Source organism: Dasypus novemcinctus, chromosome 2, assembly GCF_030445035.2.
Source record: "Dasypus novemcinctus isolate mDasNov1 chromosome 2, mDasNov1.1.hap2, whole genome shotgun sequence".
Lineage (NCBI taxonomy): Eukaryota > Metazoa > Chordata > Mammalia > Cingulata > Dasypodidae > Dasypus > Dasypus novemcinctus.
The window spans coordinates 112,508,941-112,531,520 of NC_080674.1; the positions used below are offsets into that span (position 1 = coordinate 112,508,941).

A 22,580-nucleotide genomic window follows, 5' to 3' on the forward strand; every position below is an offset into this window, starting at 1 on the left:
GCTTTCAAACATTCATATCTGTGGAAGAAATAAATTAAAATGGATTACACATATAACATTATAAGAAACCCCAAGTGGTAACTAAAATTTACCTATGATAACATTAATAATTTTCTTCTTAGAAAAAAACATGTAAACACCATTTTGAGGTATGTTATACTGCATGTGAATTTCCTTACTGGTTGGCATAATTTTTTCCATCTGTTCATGACTTGTAAAATGTTAAGAGTAAATAGTACTTTTCACATTGGTCCTTCTTAGGACTGTTAGGAATTAAGAGTACATTATATACACAGTTGAATTTAATTGGTACCATGCTAGAGTGCAGTAAAGGAAATGCATTTGTTATGGTGAATTTCCTCACCATATCAGAAGTCTTCCTTCTATTAACATATAAAATGAAGCCTGTCACCTAAAAACTCTGACAACATCACCAGCCTTTAGCACTGTACCACTCCTAAAGTGCAGATGCTTATCCCACAATCAAAGATGTGCACGAGTCTCCCTTGCAAAGCCCCGTAACCCATCATCCTGTCAAGGCAACCCTTTGGTGAATGTGGCTCTTTTCCACAGACTGCTGATCTGATAGATGTGCACACCTCTACATTTACTGAGCAGAAAAACAGATTTCAAACCGCCAGCCAGAATAAGTTGGTGGTGCATTTGTCTGTGAATGAAAACCCTGAAAACAATTCCACAAATAATAAAAGAAAGAGAAACTGTTTGCTAATTATTGTCCCATTTTAAGGTAGCATGAGTTATTTCTGTGACATTAAAGGTGGATGAAATTTTCAAAATATGCTAGTGCTGACTAGGCTGAAAATAGCAGAGTGAATTACTCATGTAAATAAATGTTAACTCTTCTAGCTTACAGAAAAGAACACTTGGCGAAATCTCTTTGCTGATCTACCTCTGTAATTTGTGTTTGGGCTTTTTTCCCCCCTACTAGAAAATGTAAACCCATGCATTTTAGTATCAAAGCACTCTCAGGTTGCCAAATATTTAATATTTATAAAAACAGTAATTACGACCCCAATTTTTTACAGAGAAAATACTACAGGGGAAGGTTTTATGTTTTCTTTTCTTTTGCTTTTTTTTTTTAAAGTTCTTCATGCCACCAGTTTGCTGATCCTCTCATTTTTGCACATGCTATTTTGGCATTTAAAGTTTTCCGAGGATGGTGGGGGAGAAAAACCTGCAACTATTTAAGGTTTGCTTACATGGTTTTAATAATGCTTTTGCATAGTGGGAGCAATATCTCAGGTCTTTTTGGTACTGTCATAAACTTCACTGCGTATGACATCCTAAAGATCTCCTAGGATAAATAAAGTAGGAGATACATAAAAGAAATTCCTTTCAATACCAAGTGCAACTATGATTCAAAAGATGACAAACTGCAAGTTGCTAGATAGCACAAGGTCGGTAGATTGTGCATAGTAGGTGTTTAGTTTTGTTTTTTAAGCATGAGGCTAGAACATGAAACCCCCTGCACTATTCAGAAAACAGTAAACCAAATGATACAAGGTTTCAAAGATGGTTTCATAAGCAAATGAAGAGTCAATGAAAGAGATTTCAAGAGGCCTCTCAGAAGGGATCAGCTAGGTCTTGAGAGATGACTAAGAATTCTCCAGAAAAACTAGGGGGCAGGGCTAGTCTGTCAGGCTAAGGAAATACCCTGTGTAAAGATAAGAGGTGTGGAAGAGCAGGAGCTCTGCAGGTCATTATGTGGTTGAAGTAAAAACATGTACAAGGAAGTGGCAAAATTCATTCATTCCAGAAATAATTATTCAATTATTTACGGCATTGGGGTATGCATAGAAGTTACAATAAGCCAGAGTCCTTGACATCATGAAGCTATGGCCATAAAACCGGGGGCCTAATAGATGCCTCGGGTTCCAAAATATATACCAAGTAATCTACCTCTCTCAGAATATATATTGCTCTTGAAATTGTTTTCATTGTTGGACATGAACCAGTTGTGAAACCTGTAGTGTGGAATGGTCTCAAGTTCAGTTCTAGCTTCACTATTTAGTAAATTTCTGACCTTGGATGACATTTAACTCTTCTGGACTTCCTCACCTGGGCAGTGATGTTGACTATTTTTCCAGGCCATTTCAAAGGTTGGTTTAAGGTTCAAATGAGTTACTATGTGTAAAGGACTTTGGACTACATACATATAGTGATTTATTTGATATCTCCCAAACCATCCCACAGTGTTGCAGTCGACACAAAATAAAAAGACTTGAAAGAGTTGGAAAATAAAGAGCTCTGGGCAAATGAAATCATTGTGTAGAGTTTCTGAACTTCCCATGCTCTATCAGTGATTAGGAACTTGGTAGCCCATACCTGGACTAATAGGCTGTAAATGAATGTATGATTACTACCTTCATTAGGTGATGTTGACATATTACAGCGGTATATATTGAGCTTACCACATTACAGTGGTATTTATTGAGGAATAAATTATGTATTTCTCATCCATCAGACTGACAAAAATTAAAAAGCATGACAACACATATTGCTAGAGCAGCTATCAAAAAATAAGCACTCTCATACATTGTTGGTGGGAATGTACACTGATACATTTGCAGTAGCAAAGAAAAGCGCATACATTAAGCTTTTGACCAAGAAAATCCACTTCTAAGAATCTACTCTGAGATACACATTTAACAATAAAAAAATTACATTATATAAGCTTATTCACTGGAACATTGTTTGTAATAACAAAATAACGGAAACAACCTATATATCGATACATGGGAGAGTGGCTGAATAAACTACACTACATCCACACATGGAATATTATGCAACTGTAAAAAAAATGGGGGAAGATCACTATGAGCTAATTTGGGATGATTTCCAAATCAAGTGAAAAAAGCAAAGCACAAAGAACATATGGTATGTTACCATCTTTCATATAAGACAGAAGGGAATAAAAGAAAACAAACATGTATCTGCTCACTTGTGGAAAAAGAGAAGAGGAAGACCCAACCAGAAAGTACAGACTGTTTATCTATAGGAGGCAGGTGAGAAAGGGGTGGAAAAAAGGGGGCATGGGATGTGGAGGAAGGGAATGAGGAAGGAGAGACACTTCTTGGAGCATCCCTTTTTGTACAGCCATGACTCTAAACCACAGTAATGCTTCACATACCTCCACAAATAAACAATTAAAACCAAATAGGATGTGGGGGGCCCAGAGTGGAATACAAACAGTAACAAATGAACCTAATTATATCACAAATGGATAGCATAACCCAGATGAATAATATAACCACACAGAATAGGATGGAAACGAAAAGAATGAATTTAAATGACTTTGGAAAACATTATTTTGACTGGATACTGCAGGTGAAAAATTAAAGGGCTGTAAGCTAATACTGTACTCTAGTTAGTAAATCTATTTCTCCCAGGGGTATGAGTTAGCAATAAGGCAACTACTTTATGTTTAATCTAGGATTGTAAATAATGAGAAATTACAAATAAGTAAAGGGGGGAGCTATAATAAACCTTGTGGTATTGAATTGGAATCAGAGGTATTAGTTTGAACATATCGGTTTTAAGAGAGAAAAAAAGCCATGGTGTGTGTGTATGCATGGCTTAGTGTACATACATCTATTTCCTCTCTATTTCTGCTGAGAGGGCTGAGAAGCAATGGCACTCCAGCAGCAAGGAGCTACTTGCCCCCACATCTTGGTTTCTAAATACTGTTCCTCAAAGAAAGGAGTCAGGGCTTCTTAGAGAAATGGTTGATTCCAGGACCGTGGCAGAGAAAATATAAGAAGATGAGTTGGGAATATCATGTGATGTCAGAAAATAAAGAAGTGCTTTTAAGGAATGGGGGCATGTCAAAAGGACACAGGAGCCAATCAGAAGGAGCTGCCTATGGTCAAAGCTAGAACCATTTGAGCACAAAATAAAATAATCACATTGGATTATAATTCAAATCATAAAATAAGTATTCACAAGTCCAAACTGCAATTGAAAATAACTGAGTAAACAAAAAATAAATAACTAGGAAAGAAGGGTCAGCTTCTCTTTATAGAAGAATTCTGAATAGAATTTGTTATTCTGTAATAGAGAAAGAATGAAGAAAATACAAACATACTATCAGGCAAAACCCACAGTAACAATAATGTCAAAGAAATGTATCAATTTCAAAGGAAAAAATTATAATTTTACAGTGGAGTAATTCAACAGGCACCCACCACCTTAACAAGTGATCAAGGTTAACATCACCAGGAATAACAGATCTAGACCTTGTGAATCCCCGATTAGTTCTGTGGTACTCTTGCCAAAATGAATAATAATCATAAGAAAACATCACACAAACCCAAGTGAGAAACATTCTACAAAATAACCCATCAGTATTCATCAAGTGGGTTAAGGTCACGGTCTACAAGGAAAGAATGAGGGGCTGTCACAAATTGGCAGAAACTAAGAAGTGACAACCAGATACAATGTGGGATCCTGGACTGGACCCTATAACAGATAAAGAAATTAGGGGAAAAACTGGTAAAATTCAAATAAAATCTGTAGTTTAGTTAATATTATTGTTTCAATATTAATTTCCTGGTCTTCATAATTGTACTAAGGTTATGTAGGCTGTTAACATTAGGGATAGCTGGGTGAAGTACTTTCTGTAGCATTTTTGCAACTTTTCTGTAATTCTGATTTTTTTTCAAAAAAAGTAAAAGCATGGATAAACTAGAATAGTTAACAAACGAATAAACTTAAATAAAGGACTGAAATTTTCTAAGTGAAACAGGTATTCCTTTCATACTGAAATATATGATATATAAATGTTAGAACTGAAAAACATATTTTTTTCTCATGGGAGCAAATGCCATCTATTATACAAGTATACTAACAAGTGACCTGCATGTGACATTTTGTCCTTCCCAGTTCTATCTTCCACTATGGAGCTATATACCTATAATAAAATCAGAAGAAATGGCATAGTGCTTGAAAGAATTAGGGTTAAATTTTAATAGTAAGATTAACATTTTTCATGTAATACCTGGATAAAAGTCATTTGTAAAGAAATTTCTTGGCACATTTCCAAAGAGATAAATATGAAAAGTATTCTTCTTTGTAGACACATAGAAGCTCCAAAAACAAAGAAATGACACATTCAGAAATACGTGTTGCTATGTCAGTGGTCCCTGTGAAGGCACCCTGTACCCCCACAGGGAGAACAGTGGTTTCTAAGCCTGGTTATTCTGGAGACTCACAGGCACCTTGTAAAAGTTCAGATGCCTGAGACCCACCCCTGGAGATTCTAATTCAGGAGAAGCTATTAAAGCTCCTCTGATCCCCATGTGCAGCCAGGGTGTAGAACCACTGGAAATGAATAACCTATTACTTGGGCAAAGTCAATCAACTAAAAACAAGAGAATACACTTGTAAGCATATAAATAGCCTATACACAAAGTTCTTTGACATTTTAAAACAATTCTGTCTCTCAAACAGCAGTGAATTTTTGCATATAATCCACTACTACTTGATCTCTTTATTTCTATTTTGTCCTTTCCTTACAATTTTATAAATTATATTCTTCCTATTATTATGTAGCAAACCCAACATTGAAAAATATCACCCGTGGGAAGTGGATTTCGCTCAACTGATAGAGCATCCACCTACCACATAGGAGGTCCAGGGTTCAAATCCAAGGAGGGCCTCCTGACCCGTGTGGTGAGCTGGCCCATGCATAGTGTTGATGCACATAAGGAGTGCCGTGCCATGCAGGTGTGTCCCCCGCATAGGGGAACCCCACATGCAAGGAATGTGCTCCTCAAGGAGAGCTACCCACTGCAAAAAAAGCGCAGCCTGCCCAGGAGTGGTGCCACACACATGGAGAGCTGGCGCAGCAAGATGATGCAACAAAAAAGAGACACAGAATCCTGGTGCCACTGACAAGAACGTAAGCAGACAAAGAAGAACACAAAATGAATGGACACAGAGAGCAGACAACGGTTGTGTGTGTGTGAATAAATTTTTAAAAAATCTTTAAAAAATAAATAAAAATAAAATGCCTATATGCCCATGCTTTAAAAAAAAAAGAAAAATATCACCCAATGATATTTTTCCTTATTTTATAAATATTTTCCTTCACTTAATTGCACTTATTTTATATTTCTAATGCAGCATATTAGAGTTATTTACCAACATGTCTGTCTTCCCATTAAATTGTAAAGTCTTTGAAGCAGCAAATGCGGAGTATGCTTAATTAGAACCTCTGAATCTCTGAAAATCAAATATCACTCATTTGTTATGATTTTCACTCATTTTGAAGTATAACATAAATGTAGAAAATTGCACAAACCCTAAGGATGCACCTTGACATATTTTAACAAAATTAAGCTGTGTAAAAGTAGCCAGATTGAGAAACAGGAAATAACTGTGGTGGTTTGACACTGTATGTAACCCCCAAGAAATCATGTTCTTAAAGCTAATCCATTCTTGTGAGTAAGTAGGATGTTTTGAATAGGTTACCTCAGTTAAGGCATGGCCCAGGGTAGGTCTCAATCCTCTTACTGGAGTCCTTTATAAATGGGATAAATACAATGAAAAAGAGAGAGAAAGGCAGGGAAGCAAAAAGCTGAAAGCAATGAAACCTGGAAAAGAAGGGAGAGAACAGAAGATGCCGCTACGTGCCTTAAGCAGCTGAGGATCACTGGCAGTCAGTCTTCAGAAAGAAAGCATCACTTGATGCCTTGATTTGGACATTTTTCTCAGTCTCAAAACTGTAAGTCTGTAAGCTAGTAAATTCCCATTGTTAAAAGTCAACCCATTTTATGGCTTCTGCTTTGAGCAGCTTTGCAAACTAGAAGAATGACGGGCACTCAGGAAACCCCCTTGTCCCCTACACCAGTCACTGCTCTCCCTCTAACAAAGATAACCAACTATCCTGACTTCTAGTCACCACAGATTATTGTTCTGTTTTGAACTTTATGTAAACAGAATCAAACACCAAACACTCTCCTTTCTGGGTTTTTGGTAAGAGTCATCCATGTTATGTATAATGGTCGTTTATTCATTCTCAATGCTTATAACATTCCATTCTCCTGTAGCTGGACATGTAAGTTGTTTCCACTTTTGGCCATTATGAATAATTCTATGAACATAAACACACAAGTCGTTGTGCAGACATATGTTTTCATTTCACTTTTGTAAACACCTATGAGTGGGACTGATGGAATGCATTATGAATGTGTGTTTAACCTTATAAGAAACTGTTGAAACATTTTCCAAAGTGGCTGTACCATTTTACATTCCTACTAGCCATGGAATGGTGTTCCAGTTTCTCCACATTCTTACCAATACTTGGTATTGTCTGTCTGTCTGATTCTAGTCATTCTTAGTGGGTGTGTGGTGGTACCTCATCGTGGGTTTTAATTTTTATTTCCCTAAGGACTAATGATATTGTGCATCTTTCCATGGTGTCATTTTTTTCCTTAGCATGGTGTTGCTTCCTTACACATATGTGATGAATATCTACACACTAGACACAGAAGAAAGCTGCACACAGAGAGAAGACCCCAGATGTTGACAAACCTGGGAGAGAGAAAAGAGACAGATGGAGCAGCCTGAAGCTGAGTTGATGAGGCTCAGAGGAGACAGAAGAGATGAATGGACACTGATGTGCCTGATCATCCACAGCTGAGCTAAGGGAGAAAATAAGTCTGGAGGAGAAAGCAGAGACTGGCCTAACCACAGCTGTGCTTGATTGCTCACTACTTTGGGGGAAAGTGAGCTTGGCGGACAAGGCAGAGATCAGCTGAGCTGTCATTGTGCCATTCCACGTAGCAGCCAACCTTCAGGGAGAGAGCTTTGCCTGATGTCTTAATGTATACATTTTTCCCAGCCTAAGAACTTGACTGAAGTACTGAAGTAGCACAGACCTTACAGAGAAGACATTTAGGTGGAGATTGGAGAGTTCTCACCTAGCAGTGCTCCCAAAACAAGAATGAAGTGGTATTCTTGGCCATCCCTGCTTCAGCAATAACCATGGGGTAAGGAAGGGATGTGAGTAAAATAAGTAATGGGCATACACACACACAAATAAGAAGATGCTGAAAACAACTGGGTTTTTTTTTGCTCCTCGTTGGTCAGGGGTCACTTATAGCTCCTAGGGCTATCCTCATGTCTAACTATATGGCCTTCTCAAAAACATTGCAGCTTACATATTCAAAGCCAGTAGGAGATCTCTCTAATCTGCAAAAACTGAGTCTTATGTTCTGTAACATAATCATGGAAGTGACAATCCCATCATATTCACAGGTTTTTCCCATACTCAAGGAGAGGGGTTATACAGGGTGTATACACCAGGAGGTGGGAATCTTTGGGATTGTTGGTTAAATTGTGTCTCCCACAACAAATATGTTCAAAAGACAGATATAGGGCATTCTATATCCTGCCATAACCTGGAGAATGGAGTGGAAGAGAGTGTAAACTACAATATAAACTATAATCCATGCTGTGTGGCAAGGCTCCAAAATGTGTTCATCAATTGCAATGAATGCTACACTAATGAAAGAAGTTGCTGATGTGGGAAAAGTGGGAAGTGTGGGAGTGGGGCATATGGGAATCTCTTATATTTTTTATGTAAGATTTTATGTAATCTATATATCTCTAAAAATAAATAGAAAGTATATTTTAAAAAAATATCTACACACTAAATTGATATAGAAGAGAGGGCTCAAAGATAATTCTTCTGTTATCAGACTATGGCAAACAATAACTTTCTAAACAACAGATAATTTTCCATATAATTTGAAGGAAAGTACCAGTAAAAGAACTCAGTCTACCCTCTGGAGACATGAAACTTAAAATAAGAGAGAAAATAAAAGGAAAAAAAGGTATAGAAAACTTTTCAAGTGCTCAAACTATGGAAATTTCAGACTGGAGTAAACTTTATTTAGAAATTCTGAGTCTCTGAAAATCAGGTGAAAAATAAATATAATACAAAGGGTACCAAACAACTGTAGTTAAGATTAGAGGGAAGCGGACTTGGCACAATGGATAGGGCATCCGCCTACCACATGGGAGGTCCGCAGTTCAAACCTCTGGACCCATGTGGCGCTGGCCCATGTGCAGTGCTGATGCGCACAAGGAGGGCCATGCCAGGCAGGGGTATCCTCCGTGTAGGGGAGCCCCACACGCAAGGAGTGCACCCCATACAGAGAGCCGCCCAGCGCGAAAGAAAAGAGCAGCCTGCCCAAGAATGGCGCCGCACACAAGGAGAGCTGATGCAGCAAGACGATGCAACAAAAAGAAACAGATTCCCATGCCGCTGACAACAACAGAAGCAGACAAAAACAAGAACACACAGCAAAAGGGACACAGAGAACAGACAACTGGTGGGGGAGGAAGGGGAGAGAAATAAATAAATATATCTTTAAAAAAAAAAGATTAGAGTGAAAACTTCGATGCTGCAAGTAGGGGCGTTCATTTTCCATAACTCTGCTTACTGAGTTCAGAATAGCAACACACAAGTATTGTCTGACTCATAAAGGGAACAAACTGGCTGTGGCCCTTGACCTTTCTTGGAAGTGACTCTTCTGCCCTACACATCCTAAAAATGGAAATGTAAGCACTATTTATAGGCTGCATCTGCTTTCTTTCCTATGAGATAAGCAAGTTGGTAAAAAAGTTCAAGAATAGGATTTATTTTTTAAAAGGCCTTCTAATGCATCTGGAGCAAGAAGTACTCTTTCCTTTTATCCCTTATTTCTTTTGATTTTACAAGTGGAAAGTTCACAAATATGATCATGCATGTAGGAACTACTTCAGATTATGTGACTTCCAAAACTGTAATGAACAAGGGGCATATTTAGAACTAACCTACATTTAACAAGAATCTGATCCACTGCTTTGGTTTTCAATGGTGCCATGTTGGGTGGTAACCATCTCTTTGAGTAAAATGTTAGATTCCCCTGACAATCCCCATTTTAGGATTCAGGATGAGGAAGGAAAAAAAGCAAGTTCTAACATTAGTCAAGAACTCAAAGTCCCTGGTTCAGTGATTCTTTTTTTTTAAAGATTTATTTGTTTGTTTATTTTTCTGTCCCCCCCCCCCCCCCCCCCCCCGTTGTCTGCTCTCTGTGTCCATTTGTTGTGTGTTCTTCTTTGTCTGCTTCTGTTGTCAGTGGCACCGGAATCTGTGTTTCTTTTTTTGTTGTTGTGTTATCTTGTGTGTCAGCTCTCTGTGTGTGCGGCACCATTCCTGGGCAGGCTGAACTTCCTTTTGTGCTGGGCGGCTCTCCTTGCTCACATCAGCACTGCACGTGGGCCAGCTCCACACAGGTCAAGAAGGCCTGGGGTTTGAACCGCGGACCTCCCTTGTGGTAGACGGATGCCCTATCCACTGGGCCAAGTCCGCTTCCCAGTGATTCTTTTTTTATTACAGCCTGCATAAATACACATATTATTTATCAAAGATTTATGCATCCTTTTCAAAATCCCCAAATTATATTAGATTTCCTCACTTTATAAGAAGCAAACTCTGGGTTTAAACTGGCCATAAACTCTTATGCTGGTTTGTAAATATGGAAAAGTACATTAGTGACACTCTTATATATTTGTCTTGTCCACCTTTTTGATCTGAATTTTCCAGCTCACAGTGAAGTCAGAACATCAGTTTCAAGCAGGTGCCAGATATCAAATGTTGACCCACTGTGCAACAGAGTAGGATGCAATTTCAGTGTCCACTTAAAGGCTACCAAAGATGGGGACAGCATATGTGTGTGTGGTCATGCTGATTGTTAAATGTAAAACTATCCTGATACTGAAGAGAAGGAAATGATTGGAAGAGGGAGGAATCATATCAGAAGTGTGGATAGATTATCTGTTCTCATATTCAACAAATACGAATTGAGAACCTACTATGGACCAAGGTAATGTTTTAGGAGCTGATACTCTAAATACAATTTAAAAGTAATTAGAATACACGGTTTGCCAAATGGTGATAATGCTTTGGAAAAAATTAAACAGGGAGTGGGGTGGAAGAATTGCAATGAAATTAGGGCGATCAGGGAAGGTTTCATAGAAAAGATGATATTTGACCAAATACCTGAGAGAGCGGGAAACAAGCCAAACAGATACCTAAGGTAAGAGCATTCCAGCCAGAGGGAAGCAAGTACAAAGACCATGAGGTGGTAAGGTTGCTTTGTTCTAGAATCAGATAGGAAGCAAAGGATAGAGGAACTGAGGTGAGATCAAGCAGACAATAGAAAAAGGGGTGGAAAACAACATCTTGTAGGCCATTTTAAAGAGACTGGCTTTCACTCTAAATAAATGGGAATCTACTGGAGAATGTGGGGCAAAGGAGTGATATGAAGGAGTGGTTTGGCTTCAGGGTTGAGAAAAGACTGTAAGGAGCAAGAACAGAAGCAGAGAGAACAATTAGTAACTACTGCAATTAACCAGGCAAGAAGTGATTGTGGCATGGCCCAGGGATGCCTGTGAGAGATGGAAAGAAAAGACTGAATTTTGGATAGATTTTAAAGATAGGGCCAACAGTAATTGCTGATGGATTGGCTATGGAATCTGTAAGAAACAGAGGAGTCATGGATGTCAAGAGAAAAGAAATCTTTTCTTGGCACTTAGATTTGAAAGAAATTACCTATATGGAATTTTACAAAGCTGCTGTTTGTGTCCTTGTGTGTCAAAGTGTCCTTGTATTGGTAGGATATATTGGTTTCCTCTACTGGATATAAACTCCACTGAGAGGGGCAAAGAGCACCCTTATTCATCTTTGTGTTGTCTTTTCTAGCATAGAGCCTTTACTTCAACATATGCTTATTTAAAAATGTGCAGTTAGATATCACAATAAGAAGCTCTTAGGGGGGGAATTCAGAACAGGGTCTAGTTTGTATTCTCTAGAGTTCACACTCACTCATTCTTTTACTCTAAAAAATATTTATTGAGTAGCTACAATATGTCAGTAACTGTGATGACTATAGCTGTCTTTGGTTGGGAATACTGTAAGTGATGCATTTTTTTCCTTATAAGTTTTCGTACATCAACAAATTTCTATACTAGACATGTTTTACTTTTACAAAGGAAGCAAAAATCAGTTTTTTTAAAAGGCAATACTGAACAGATTACTTAATTTTACCAGAGTAAATCCAAGAACGTGAGATTTCTTATTCTGGATTTTCTCTCTGACTCAGTGCTCCTCAAGGAAAAGGGACAAACATATTTATGGGTATCAAATTTCAATGCCTAAAATCAAATGAAATTTTATGAAAAAAGCATAAAGCTGTTTACAAGCTAAAATTAAACACCAGAAGTATTTAGTTCAGTTATTCCTCTTAAACTATAACCACAGCAGAACACTCGGGCTGTTGTCTGAAATATGGTTTAGCCTGGATACTTGCAATAACTTTGGCTTAGGGGCACTTCTGCCATATGAAAGGCAAAAGGAATAAAAACATGGAATCCAAAGTATTTCAGTTTGAATTCTGAAGGTTTAGTGGAGAAATGAATTAAAATGTAGAGAACACTAAAATTTCTCTATTGTTTTGTTTTCAATTTTCTCCATTATCTTCACAGCAACTGCCCCATGCCATCGCTGGTTTGCTCTCTTAAATCTGTCTCCCTTTCACAAAGTCCAGCAACCCCCTAAAAAGGTAATGGGTCTTGCTGGTATCATTGACAGGGCTAGGCACCAATAAAAATTAGGAAAAAAACAAAAGAATGGGAAGTGGAAAAATAAAGAGCACAGGAGGAGGTAATAAAGAAGAGAGGGAAAGGAATGATACCAAAAGAAAAAAAAAAAGAGGTGTACAGAGCAAGTAGTACAGATGCTAAGATAGGAAGAGTTCCAGTTCTGAATACGCTCACCTGAATATGCTCATGTACAAAAGTACATATGCACATGTGTACACACATACACACACACATAAGACACACAAACACACATCCCTAGGCCCTACCCCGGGGTAGATTTACCTTGAAGCCAATGAAGGTTAAGATTCAGGGTCTCTTACTTACATGAATCCATTACAAGGACCTGATCCTATAAATGTATTTACCTGGTAATATATTTTTGTAAAATCTGCAAAAATAATATAATTCTATATTCCCTTTTTTTTTTTAAAACAAAAGTCCCCAATTTGTAAGAACCTTAGTCTCCACAAAATTCTGAATCTGTCCCTGCCACAATTCAGAAATTTAGGTCTGAGGGTGGATATCAGGATGCTTTGTGTTTCTCTTTTTTTTAATGTTGCCAAGTGATTTTGATACTTAGCCAGTTTTGGCAATCACTGATGAAGGACTACAGACTGATCAGTTTAATGAGTCCCTGACATCTAGGTAGTATTTCTGGAGCTTTGCCACCATTGCTTGGGACATAAACCATATACTACAGTGTAGTTTGGAAAAAGCTGACAATTGGCAACATTCACTTTCACATTGCAGTGATGAATCACATAACCCTCTGTGCCGAGTAATTAACTATCCATTTGTACATACTGGCTGTAGTTATATAGTTCTTTTCAAAGAGGAAGGAAGGGAATTTGGACACAACATTAACAGTTGTTAATACCAAGCAAATAGAGTAAATTGGATTTATTAAAAAGAGTAAGTGCGTGGATTTTTTCCCTTGGAGTTGATATAATTTGTCTAGCTTTCTAATTATAGCTAGGACAGAAAATGGCTGAACTCAAAGACCTCTCACAGTATCTAATAAACTTTTACTTACAAGAAGAACATTTCTTGGGTTGGAGAATGACAAATAATTTACTAAGCTTTTCCTGAAAGATAGCTAAAGGTGTTTCACCTATATCCAGCTGATGGATTAACTTTAGCTAATAATCAGTGTCGTGAGACAGGAAGAAGCAGCCTATAATTACTTTGAAAAGAATGAAGGAACAGATCTGATAAAGAAGCTAAATCAACAAATTCCTCTAGAGGCATACTGAGTAGGGAAGAAGCTTATTTTACTGCAAATTTAAGTGAGGAAAGATGGGGGACATTGGCAGTTTTTATTTGCCTGATATCTTCTCCCACCTTCTGGTAACAAACCCTCAATTCTCCTTTCCATAGATGCAGTTTGGGGACTGTAATCAAAGGTTCCCTGCCTTCTCCAGACTGGGGGTGTGCCTGTGTCCCAAACTTGATTAAACATACTCATTCACAGATTTCTGAGTCCTGCCTGGAATGCCTTAGGAAGAAGCAGATAGAACCGATCCTCTGTTCTTCTCCTTTGCAAGGTCTACAAATGAAGGCTTTATTTTGATTTAGGGAGTTATCCCATTTTCTTCCAGTATATTTCTTTGTTTTTTGTTGTTTTTTTAATCTAAGACAGCCTCCTTTGCTTTCAGTTACTTGAAACCAAAGAATCTTCACTGATACACAAAACTATATATATGACAATTCGGTTATAGCCTAAAGAGTTCTCAACAATGCCCAGATGAAAGAATCACACTGGTAGAAAATATGAATATGTCTCACTTAATAAACATTTGTTTAGTTGGGAGATATTATTGAAATATCCATACTTCAATGTACTCAGCAGTCAAATTAAAATAACTTAATTCAGTTTCCCATGATATCTTTTTAATTTTTTTTTCACACAATGACCCTGATTGATTTTGTAAAAATGGAGCAAACTCACTGTAAAAATTATACCATAAAGCATGGTAGAAAAGAAGATATTTAAAAATTACTCCACATCCCCCCACCATCCAGAAATACCTTTATTAAGATATGGTAAGCATCCTTCTGTAACTTTCTTCTGCATATTGGAATCGGTGCACAGACATCCTAGGACTTCCCTTTCTAGCTCTTCTTTGGCTCTCATGTCTTTTCCTATCATGGTTTATTCAATTTTGTGATGAAACACATTTTCTCAAGGATTCATGGGGGGATAAAATTTGAGCCCTTAAATGACTAAAGGCATCTTTACTTTCACACTTAATACATAGTCAGGCAGTGTATACAGACTTCTAAGATGAAAACCATTTCTCCTCAGAAATTCGAAAGCAGTGTTTCTTTTTTTTTTTCTTCTAGCTTCCCCTACTGCTTTTAAGAGATTTGAAGCCATTCTTATTTCTGGTCTGTAGCAGCGATCCTGTCTTTTTTTCTTGGGTAACTGTTAGATTTCCTTTTTATCCTTGGCAATCTCAAATTTGATGATGACATGCCTTGATGTGGATCTATTTTCATTCATGATGCTGGACATTTGGCGGGCCCATCCAATCTGGAAACTCATCCTTCTTTCTTTTATATAGCAAGCTGTTCTTTTATTTTTTTCAAGGATGCAATTTTTTTTTTTTTTTAATCTTAGAGGATAATACTTACAATTTATGTTTTTTCCTGCTATCTGCATTGTTTGTCTCCTATGGGCCTCACATTTCTGTTTGTTTTCATATCTCTCTTTTATGTTGAAAGCACTTCTCCAAGTCTAGTCATCTAAGAATCTTTGGTTCTATCATCCTGAATTTCTCAGTTATCCGATGCCTCCAAGAGCCCAGCTTTGCAGAGGGTCTGTGGGACCAACAAACTCATTTCTCATGGGCTCTCTCTCTGAAGGAATTTAGGTTATGAGTTCTTCTGTTTTATTAAGACAGATACCAGTCCTCCTTCTAATTTGTTTTCTTATAATGTGTTAAAATCTCCCATTCTCGATCTCCTTTTCTATTCTACTTTTTAAAAGTTTTCTTTTTTTAAATGTCATTTTAACATGATTTTAGGAGAAAAGATAAATAAATGCATGGGGTTTATCAGCCATTTTAATTGGTGAGAAAGAAAGAGCATGGGAAATCTATAGCCTTTCTTAATTGTTCCTAGTTTTAGACATTCATTAAAAATTGCTTCCTCTGTGGCTGAATGAAGTATATAATTAAAAGAAAGGTCAATCTCTTTACATGTGCATGTGTTACATACCCTGTCTGTAAAAGCAAAAATGAAAGGCAGATAAAAACAGAACAATTTGGCATCAAGGGTAAGAAAATTGTAATTAAACGTAAAAATTAAACATTTGTATTTTTTACTTATTCTGGTTCCTGTACTAGAGACCCTAAATTTAGGGGAGTCCATATGGGTGAAGAGAATATTTTAAAAATGTACATTGTATACATTGAGGTGGATCTTAAATATTTTATCCACCAGAGCACTGTATTTACCTCTTGAGTAATAAAATACTTGAAATTAAATCCCAGTTGCTTGAAAATGCTCAACATATTATCAAGGAACAGTTTTTATAATTTGAAATTCATAACATATTTGAGACACTTTTTCTGATTTGACTAACATATTACAAACACTAAATATTTTTATTTCAAGATATTTAAAAATAAAATACCAGTAAACACCTGGTATTTTATGCAAAAGGATATTTTCAGTAAAAGAGAGCTTATTTTTATTAAAATAAATGTATTAACATGATGAGACAATGTGTCTTTTAGTTAGAGAATTCAACTCTGTTCAATTGTAGCATATCTTGGTGAAATACCATGGTGTTTCCATTTATCTCATTCCATCATCCACCTGTAATATGTGTAACAGTCATTAAACTCAGCCAACTATTTTTTAAGTCCAGTCTATGATTGACAATTTTCCCAAATCAGTCATACAAATATATATATATATAGTTTATACCTGCATATACAAATATACAGTTATAAACAAACTATTATTAGTTTAAGAAATACAATTTATCCTTGGTGATAACAGTTTTGTAAGTTAAAAAGTATAATTTAAACATTTTAGTTCTCTGAAATTTTATACTCTTGACAAAAACAAAAAGTTAATTCTTTAACTACTAATTATTATGCTTCACTTTTTTTTAGATATCCATGTAGCAAATAGTTTTACCACTGTGTGCTTAAAGATTATTTGTGTGCACTAAACTTCCTTGGAAGAACCACTTAGAGATCCAAGAAATGAAAGGTTTAAAATAAGTTCATACGCCCCAAAGTTTCTCTTTATGTTTTTTTGCATTTATTGAAGTCTCAGGAGATGATCTCTTCTAAAAGTGAGCTCTATATAAACAACAAGTTGTACCCATAAAGGAGAACTAGACAAAGTGAGATATAGTTAATTTCTAGAACCTATTTTATTACATGCTAAATAGAGCAAGCCTATCCAGAGAAAGCATGTCTCAGAGGATTATAAGATTTGTAATGCTACTATTGTTTCATAATAGAAGGCTTATAAGGCCTTACAAGCTTATAAGGCTTATAAGGCAAAATATTTTCAGTCATTTTACTCAGAATATATTACAAAGCCATGGTAATCAAAATGTGGTGGTACTGGCACAAGGACAGACATATAGACCAATGGAATCAAATTGGGGCACTCAGAAATTAACCCTCACATTTACGGGCAACTGATTTTTGACAAGGGGCTAAAGATCACTCAACTGGGAAAGAACAGTCTCTTCAACAAATGGTGCTGGAAAAACTAGATCTCCATTCAACATTTGCAAAAGAATGACGGTAGGCCCCTACCTCACATCATGTACAAAAACCAATTCAAGGGAAAACGGACTTTGGCCCAGTGGTTAGGGCGTCCGTCTACCACATGGGAGGTCTGCGGTTCAAGCCCCGGGCCTCCTTGACCCGTGTGGAGCTGGCCCATGCGCAGTGCTGATGCGCGCAAGGAGTGCCCTGCTACACAGGGGTGTCCCCCGCATAGGGGAGCCCCACGCGCAAGGAGTGCACCCATAAGGAGAGCCGCCCAGCGCGAAGGAGGGAGCAGCCTGCCCAGGAATGGTGCCGCCCACACTTCCTGTGCCGCTGACGACAACAGAAGCGGACAGAGAAACAAGACGCAGCAAAAAGACACAGAAAACAGACAATCAGGGGAGGGGAGGGGAATTAAATAAATAAAAATAAAATCTAAAAAAAAAACAAAAAAAAAAACCAATTCAAAATGGATCAAAGACCTAAATATAAGAGCCAAAATTATAAAAATCCTAGAAAACACAGGGAAACATCTTCAGGACCTTGTGTTAGGCAATGGTTTCTTAGACTTCACACCCAAAGCACAAGCACCAAAGAGAAAAATAGGTAAATGGAACATTATCAAAATTAAAAACTTCTGAGCCTCAAAGGACTTTACCATGAAAGTAAAATAATGGGCTACACAAAGGGGGAAAATATTTGGAAACCACAAATCTGATAAGGTTTAATATCCAGAATATATAAAGAAATCCTTCAACTCAACAAAAAGACACAGAATCCAATTTATGAAAGGGCAAAAGACTTGAATAGACATCTCTCCAAAGAAGATATACAAATGGCTAGAAGCACACGAAAAGATATTCAACATCATTAGCCATTAGTGCAATAACCAAAACCACAATGAGATACCATTTCACACCCACTAAAATGGTTATTATTTCTAAAAAAAGGAAAAGTGGACCTATTGGTGTGCTGCTGGGGAACTATTGTGATTAGTAAGGGAAGAAATTGTAGTAGTGATGTGGAGAGGGTGGCCACGGTAGCTGCTGATGGTCGGGAGACAGAAGAAGAGATACAGTGTGGGGGTATTTTCAGCATTTGGAGTTGTCCTAGGTGGTGCTGCAGGGATGGATGCTGGACGTTGTGTGTCCTGTCATGGTCCACTGGGTGGACTGGGGGAGAGTGTGGACTACAATGTGGACCACTGTCCATGTGCTGCAGCGGTTCTCCAGATTGTATTTGCCCAGTGCAGTTGATGTGCCACAGTGATGGAAGAGTTTGTTGATGTTGGAGGGGTGGGGTAAGTGGGGTTGGGGGGTATATGGGAACCTCATATTTTTTTAATGTAAAATTTAAAAGAAAATAAAGAAGAAGAAATTTTAGAAAATAAAATAAAAATTTAAAAAAGGAAAATAACAAGTATTAGAGAGGATGTGGAGAGATAGGTACCTTCATTCACTGGTGGTGGGAATGTAAAATGAAACAGGTGCTGTGGAAAATTGCTTGGCAGTTCCTTGGAAAGTTAAGCATATAATTACCATAATATCCAGCAATCTCACTCCTAAGTATATACCCCAAAGAACTGAAAGAGATTCAAACATATTTGTACATCAATGTTCATAGAGGCACTATGTACAACTGTCAGAAGACGGAAGCAACCAAAGTGCCCATCAACTGAAGAATGGATAAACAAAATGTGATACATATATACAATGGAATATTATTCATACATAAAAAGGAATGAAGTTCTGAGACATGTGACAACATGGATGAACCTTGAAGAAATCATGTTGCATGAAATAAGCCAGACACAAAATAACAAATATTATATGATCATGCTGATATGAAATAATTAGAATAATCAAACTTATAGAGTCAGAATTTAGAAATACAGGTTACCAGAGGATGGGGTAAGGGTTGGGAAGAGGAAGTTAATGCTTAAATTGTACAGAGTTTCTATTTGGAATGATGGAAAAATTTTGGTAATGGATGGTAATGACAGTAGCACAAGATTGCAAATGTCATTAACAGTAATGAATTATGTATTTGAAGGTGCTCAAAAAGGGGAAATTTAGGTTGTATATATGTTACTAGAATAAAAACAATTTTAAAAAATCCATGTAACTGTACAACACAAGCATTGAACCCTAAGTTAAACCATGGACTTTAGTTAATAGTACAATTATAAAAATAGTACAATTATATAACTGATAATAGTACAATTATTGTGACAAATGCACTACACCAATGCAAGGTGTTAGTAATAGTAGTATATTAGTCACCAAAGGGGTGCTGATACAAAATACCAGAAACTGGTTGTGTTTTTATAAAGGGTATTTATTTGGGTAGGAGCTTACAGATACCAGGCCATAAAGTGTAAGTTACTTCCCTCACCTGAGTCTATTTTCATGTGTTGGAGCAAGACGGCTGCTGATGTCTGTGAGGGTTTAGGCTTCCGAGTTCCTCCCTTCCTGGGGCTTGCTTTTCTTTCCTCTGTGAGCTTACTTCCTGGGGTTCCAGCTTAAGGCTTCAGCATCAAACTCCAACATCAAAAACCCCTCCAACTCTGTCCTTTGCCATGCCTTTTACCTGTGAGTTCCCACCCACCAAAGCATGGGGACTCAACACCCTACTGGCACAAGAGGTTTACATAATTACTTAAACAAGTAAATCTATGAATCCAATATAATCTAATATGCCCAGTGGAAAAGATCAGTTTACAAACATAATCCAATATTTCTTTTTGGAATTCAACAATAATATCAAACTACTATAGGTGGTATATGCAAATTCTGTATTTCATAAATGATTGTTTTATAAACAATAACTTCTCTAATTAAAAAAGAAATTGTCTGGAAACCTTTCTGTCTACAGCACTCAGCCCTCTACATCTGCCTTTTTGTTCTTTGCTTTTTGATGGAGAATCAGATGCAAAAAAATCTTTGAATCAGTTTTTTGTTTTTGTTTTTTTAGCCAAAATATTCAAAGATAAATTGCAACCCAACATTGCATCTTAGTGATGGGATGACAGTGGCTAGTGGTGGGGACTGTGGATGTAGAAGTGACCTTCCTAAAAAGCAGGGTTCACCCAAACTGGATACCACATGCACCACAGCTGATCTAAACTACCAAGAATGAATGACTTATGAACCACCTTATACTTAACTGTCAGCAACTAAAATACAAAATAAATATACTGTAGCTATCAACAATGTGGCAACCTAACAATATAGCCATGGATCACTACTGCGGAATCTCTGCTCTAATTGTTCCCACACTATGTTTTGTCTTTTGAGTCTTTCTATGTTGTCTTGGCTTCCCTTGTTGTCTTGGCTGTTTTTTTTCAGTGGCTCCTAAAATTGATGGACAGCTTGAGAAATCAGATAATCTCACTTGTCAAAACAGAGTATAAAATGGAAATGAGCAGGTTCTGCAGAAGTAAAGGACAAGAGAATTTTAAAAAAATATTTTAATCTACTTTATTGATTCTAATATAACACTACAGCATGAGTTTTTAAGAAATCTTTACTACTGGTACTTTACTAATGTGACTAGGAGGGCAGAGTGACAGGTCAGAGAAGCAGCTGCCATGCATTACTATCATAGCATCCCCTTCTACGAGTACAAGTTATGGACAAAATTATTAACACTGAAAGATCCAAAAAGCTAAGTTAGTATTATTTCTCAGTACCAAGGTAAAATATGGGTATCTCAGAAGCTGTTTTCTTCCTTCCATAAAGTGAAGTAGCTACCTGAAGATGATTCACTCTTAAAGATCATCGAAATATGTGTTACAGTACTTTCTTCTCCTCGGCTCTTTATTTTTTTAAATTCTTACTATGGAAATTAAAAACCAAAATACAAGAAAGTTATGTACTTTTAGGTATGTATTTTAATTGCAAAAAGTGTTTTATTTTTTAAGTAACTAGCAGGCTTTTGGTTTGTGTTCTAGTTGAAGCTGGTTGATAATTGATCTCCACTAATGATCAAAATTTTACTGTAGCTTGTATATTAAAAGTAATCATTCACTGTATTGATTGAATAAAAAATGAAGAAGACTTTTGTATTTTGTCTCAGTGAGTAATTTCAGAGACTGAAGAACTCTTCTTGTGTATTTCATTGATCTCCATAGGATGAAAATGGATACAAATAATTTTTCTTTTGTCTTTTTAAGAGTAACTTGATTTGTAATCTAAGTTAAAAAAAACATTTAAGCAACATACTTCTGGAAAACATTTCACATTTCATAGACCTAATAGTGAGACATTTTCTCTTATACTTCTTTGGTTTAGTTTTTATTTAAATCCTTTTAACTATCCTTGATATTTATATCTCTGAAGAAATGATTACCATTAAAAAAGAGTTAATTAAGGTATACTATAGTGGCAGTAGTAAATTATAGAAAAACTATTGAAAAATGATTTATTGAGTTCCTTCATGGTACTATAAACACATGATCTCATCCACACTATCTCATTGCAGAGTATTAGATTGAATACAAGAAATTGCTGTTTTAATAGACCAAATATTGACCACTCAATGTTTTAACCCAATATGTAACATTATGTTAAGCCTTGTATTACAGAAAAGGAAATTGAGGAGATAGAGGTAGAATAATCAATGCAAGGCACGTAGCAAGCTTGCAGTAAAGTTAGGATTCACAACCAAGTCTACCTGGTTCCAAAGCCCATATTCTTATACCAGACAACTGCCATGAGGACATCTGATGATAGGTGAAGACAAAGAGAAAAAGATGGATGACAGTCCTTTAATTACATGAAGTTTACAGTTTGCTTGGAAAGAAAATAATAATTAAAAACCAACTGAGAACAATAGAAACCATTATAACAAAGTGTTAAATGATGAACATCTGCTTTGATGCCACAATTTATGGTTTGCTTTGGCAACTTCAGAAGCAATTTCCCTCTGGCCCTAGACCTCTCTCTGGAACTCTGCACAGCATTTCTGCTCTGGGGCTTCAACTGGATGCCTCAAATGGATTTCAAGTGTAACATGTTCAAAAATAAACTCAGTCTTCCTACTTCAAACCCATTCCTCATATCCCCTATCAGGTGAGGGCATCACTGAATTGCCCACATCAGAGGAGACATTCTTTACTCCTTCTCTCCCTTAGCCTACATATTCAATCAGTAACCCACTATTCTGTCT

At 36.8% G+C, this 22,580-nt stretch overlaps 1 protein-coding gene across 1 annotated transcript in view; it reads right to left on the reverse strand.

The window, feature by feature from the left end:
• The window catches only part of FBXL17 (F-box and leucine rich repeat protein 17), a 574,296-nt gene that overhangs the window by 25,765 nt on the left and 525,951 nt on the right, over positions 1 to 22,580 (reverse strand). The window lies entirely within an intron of this gene.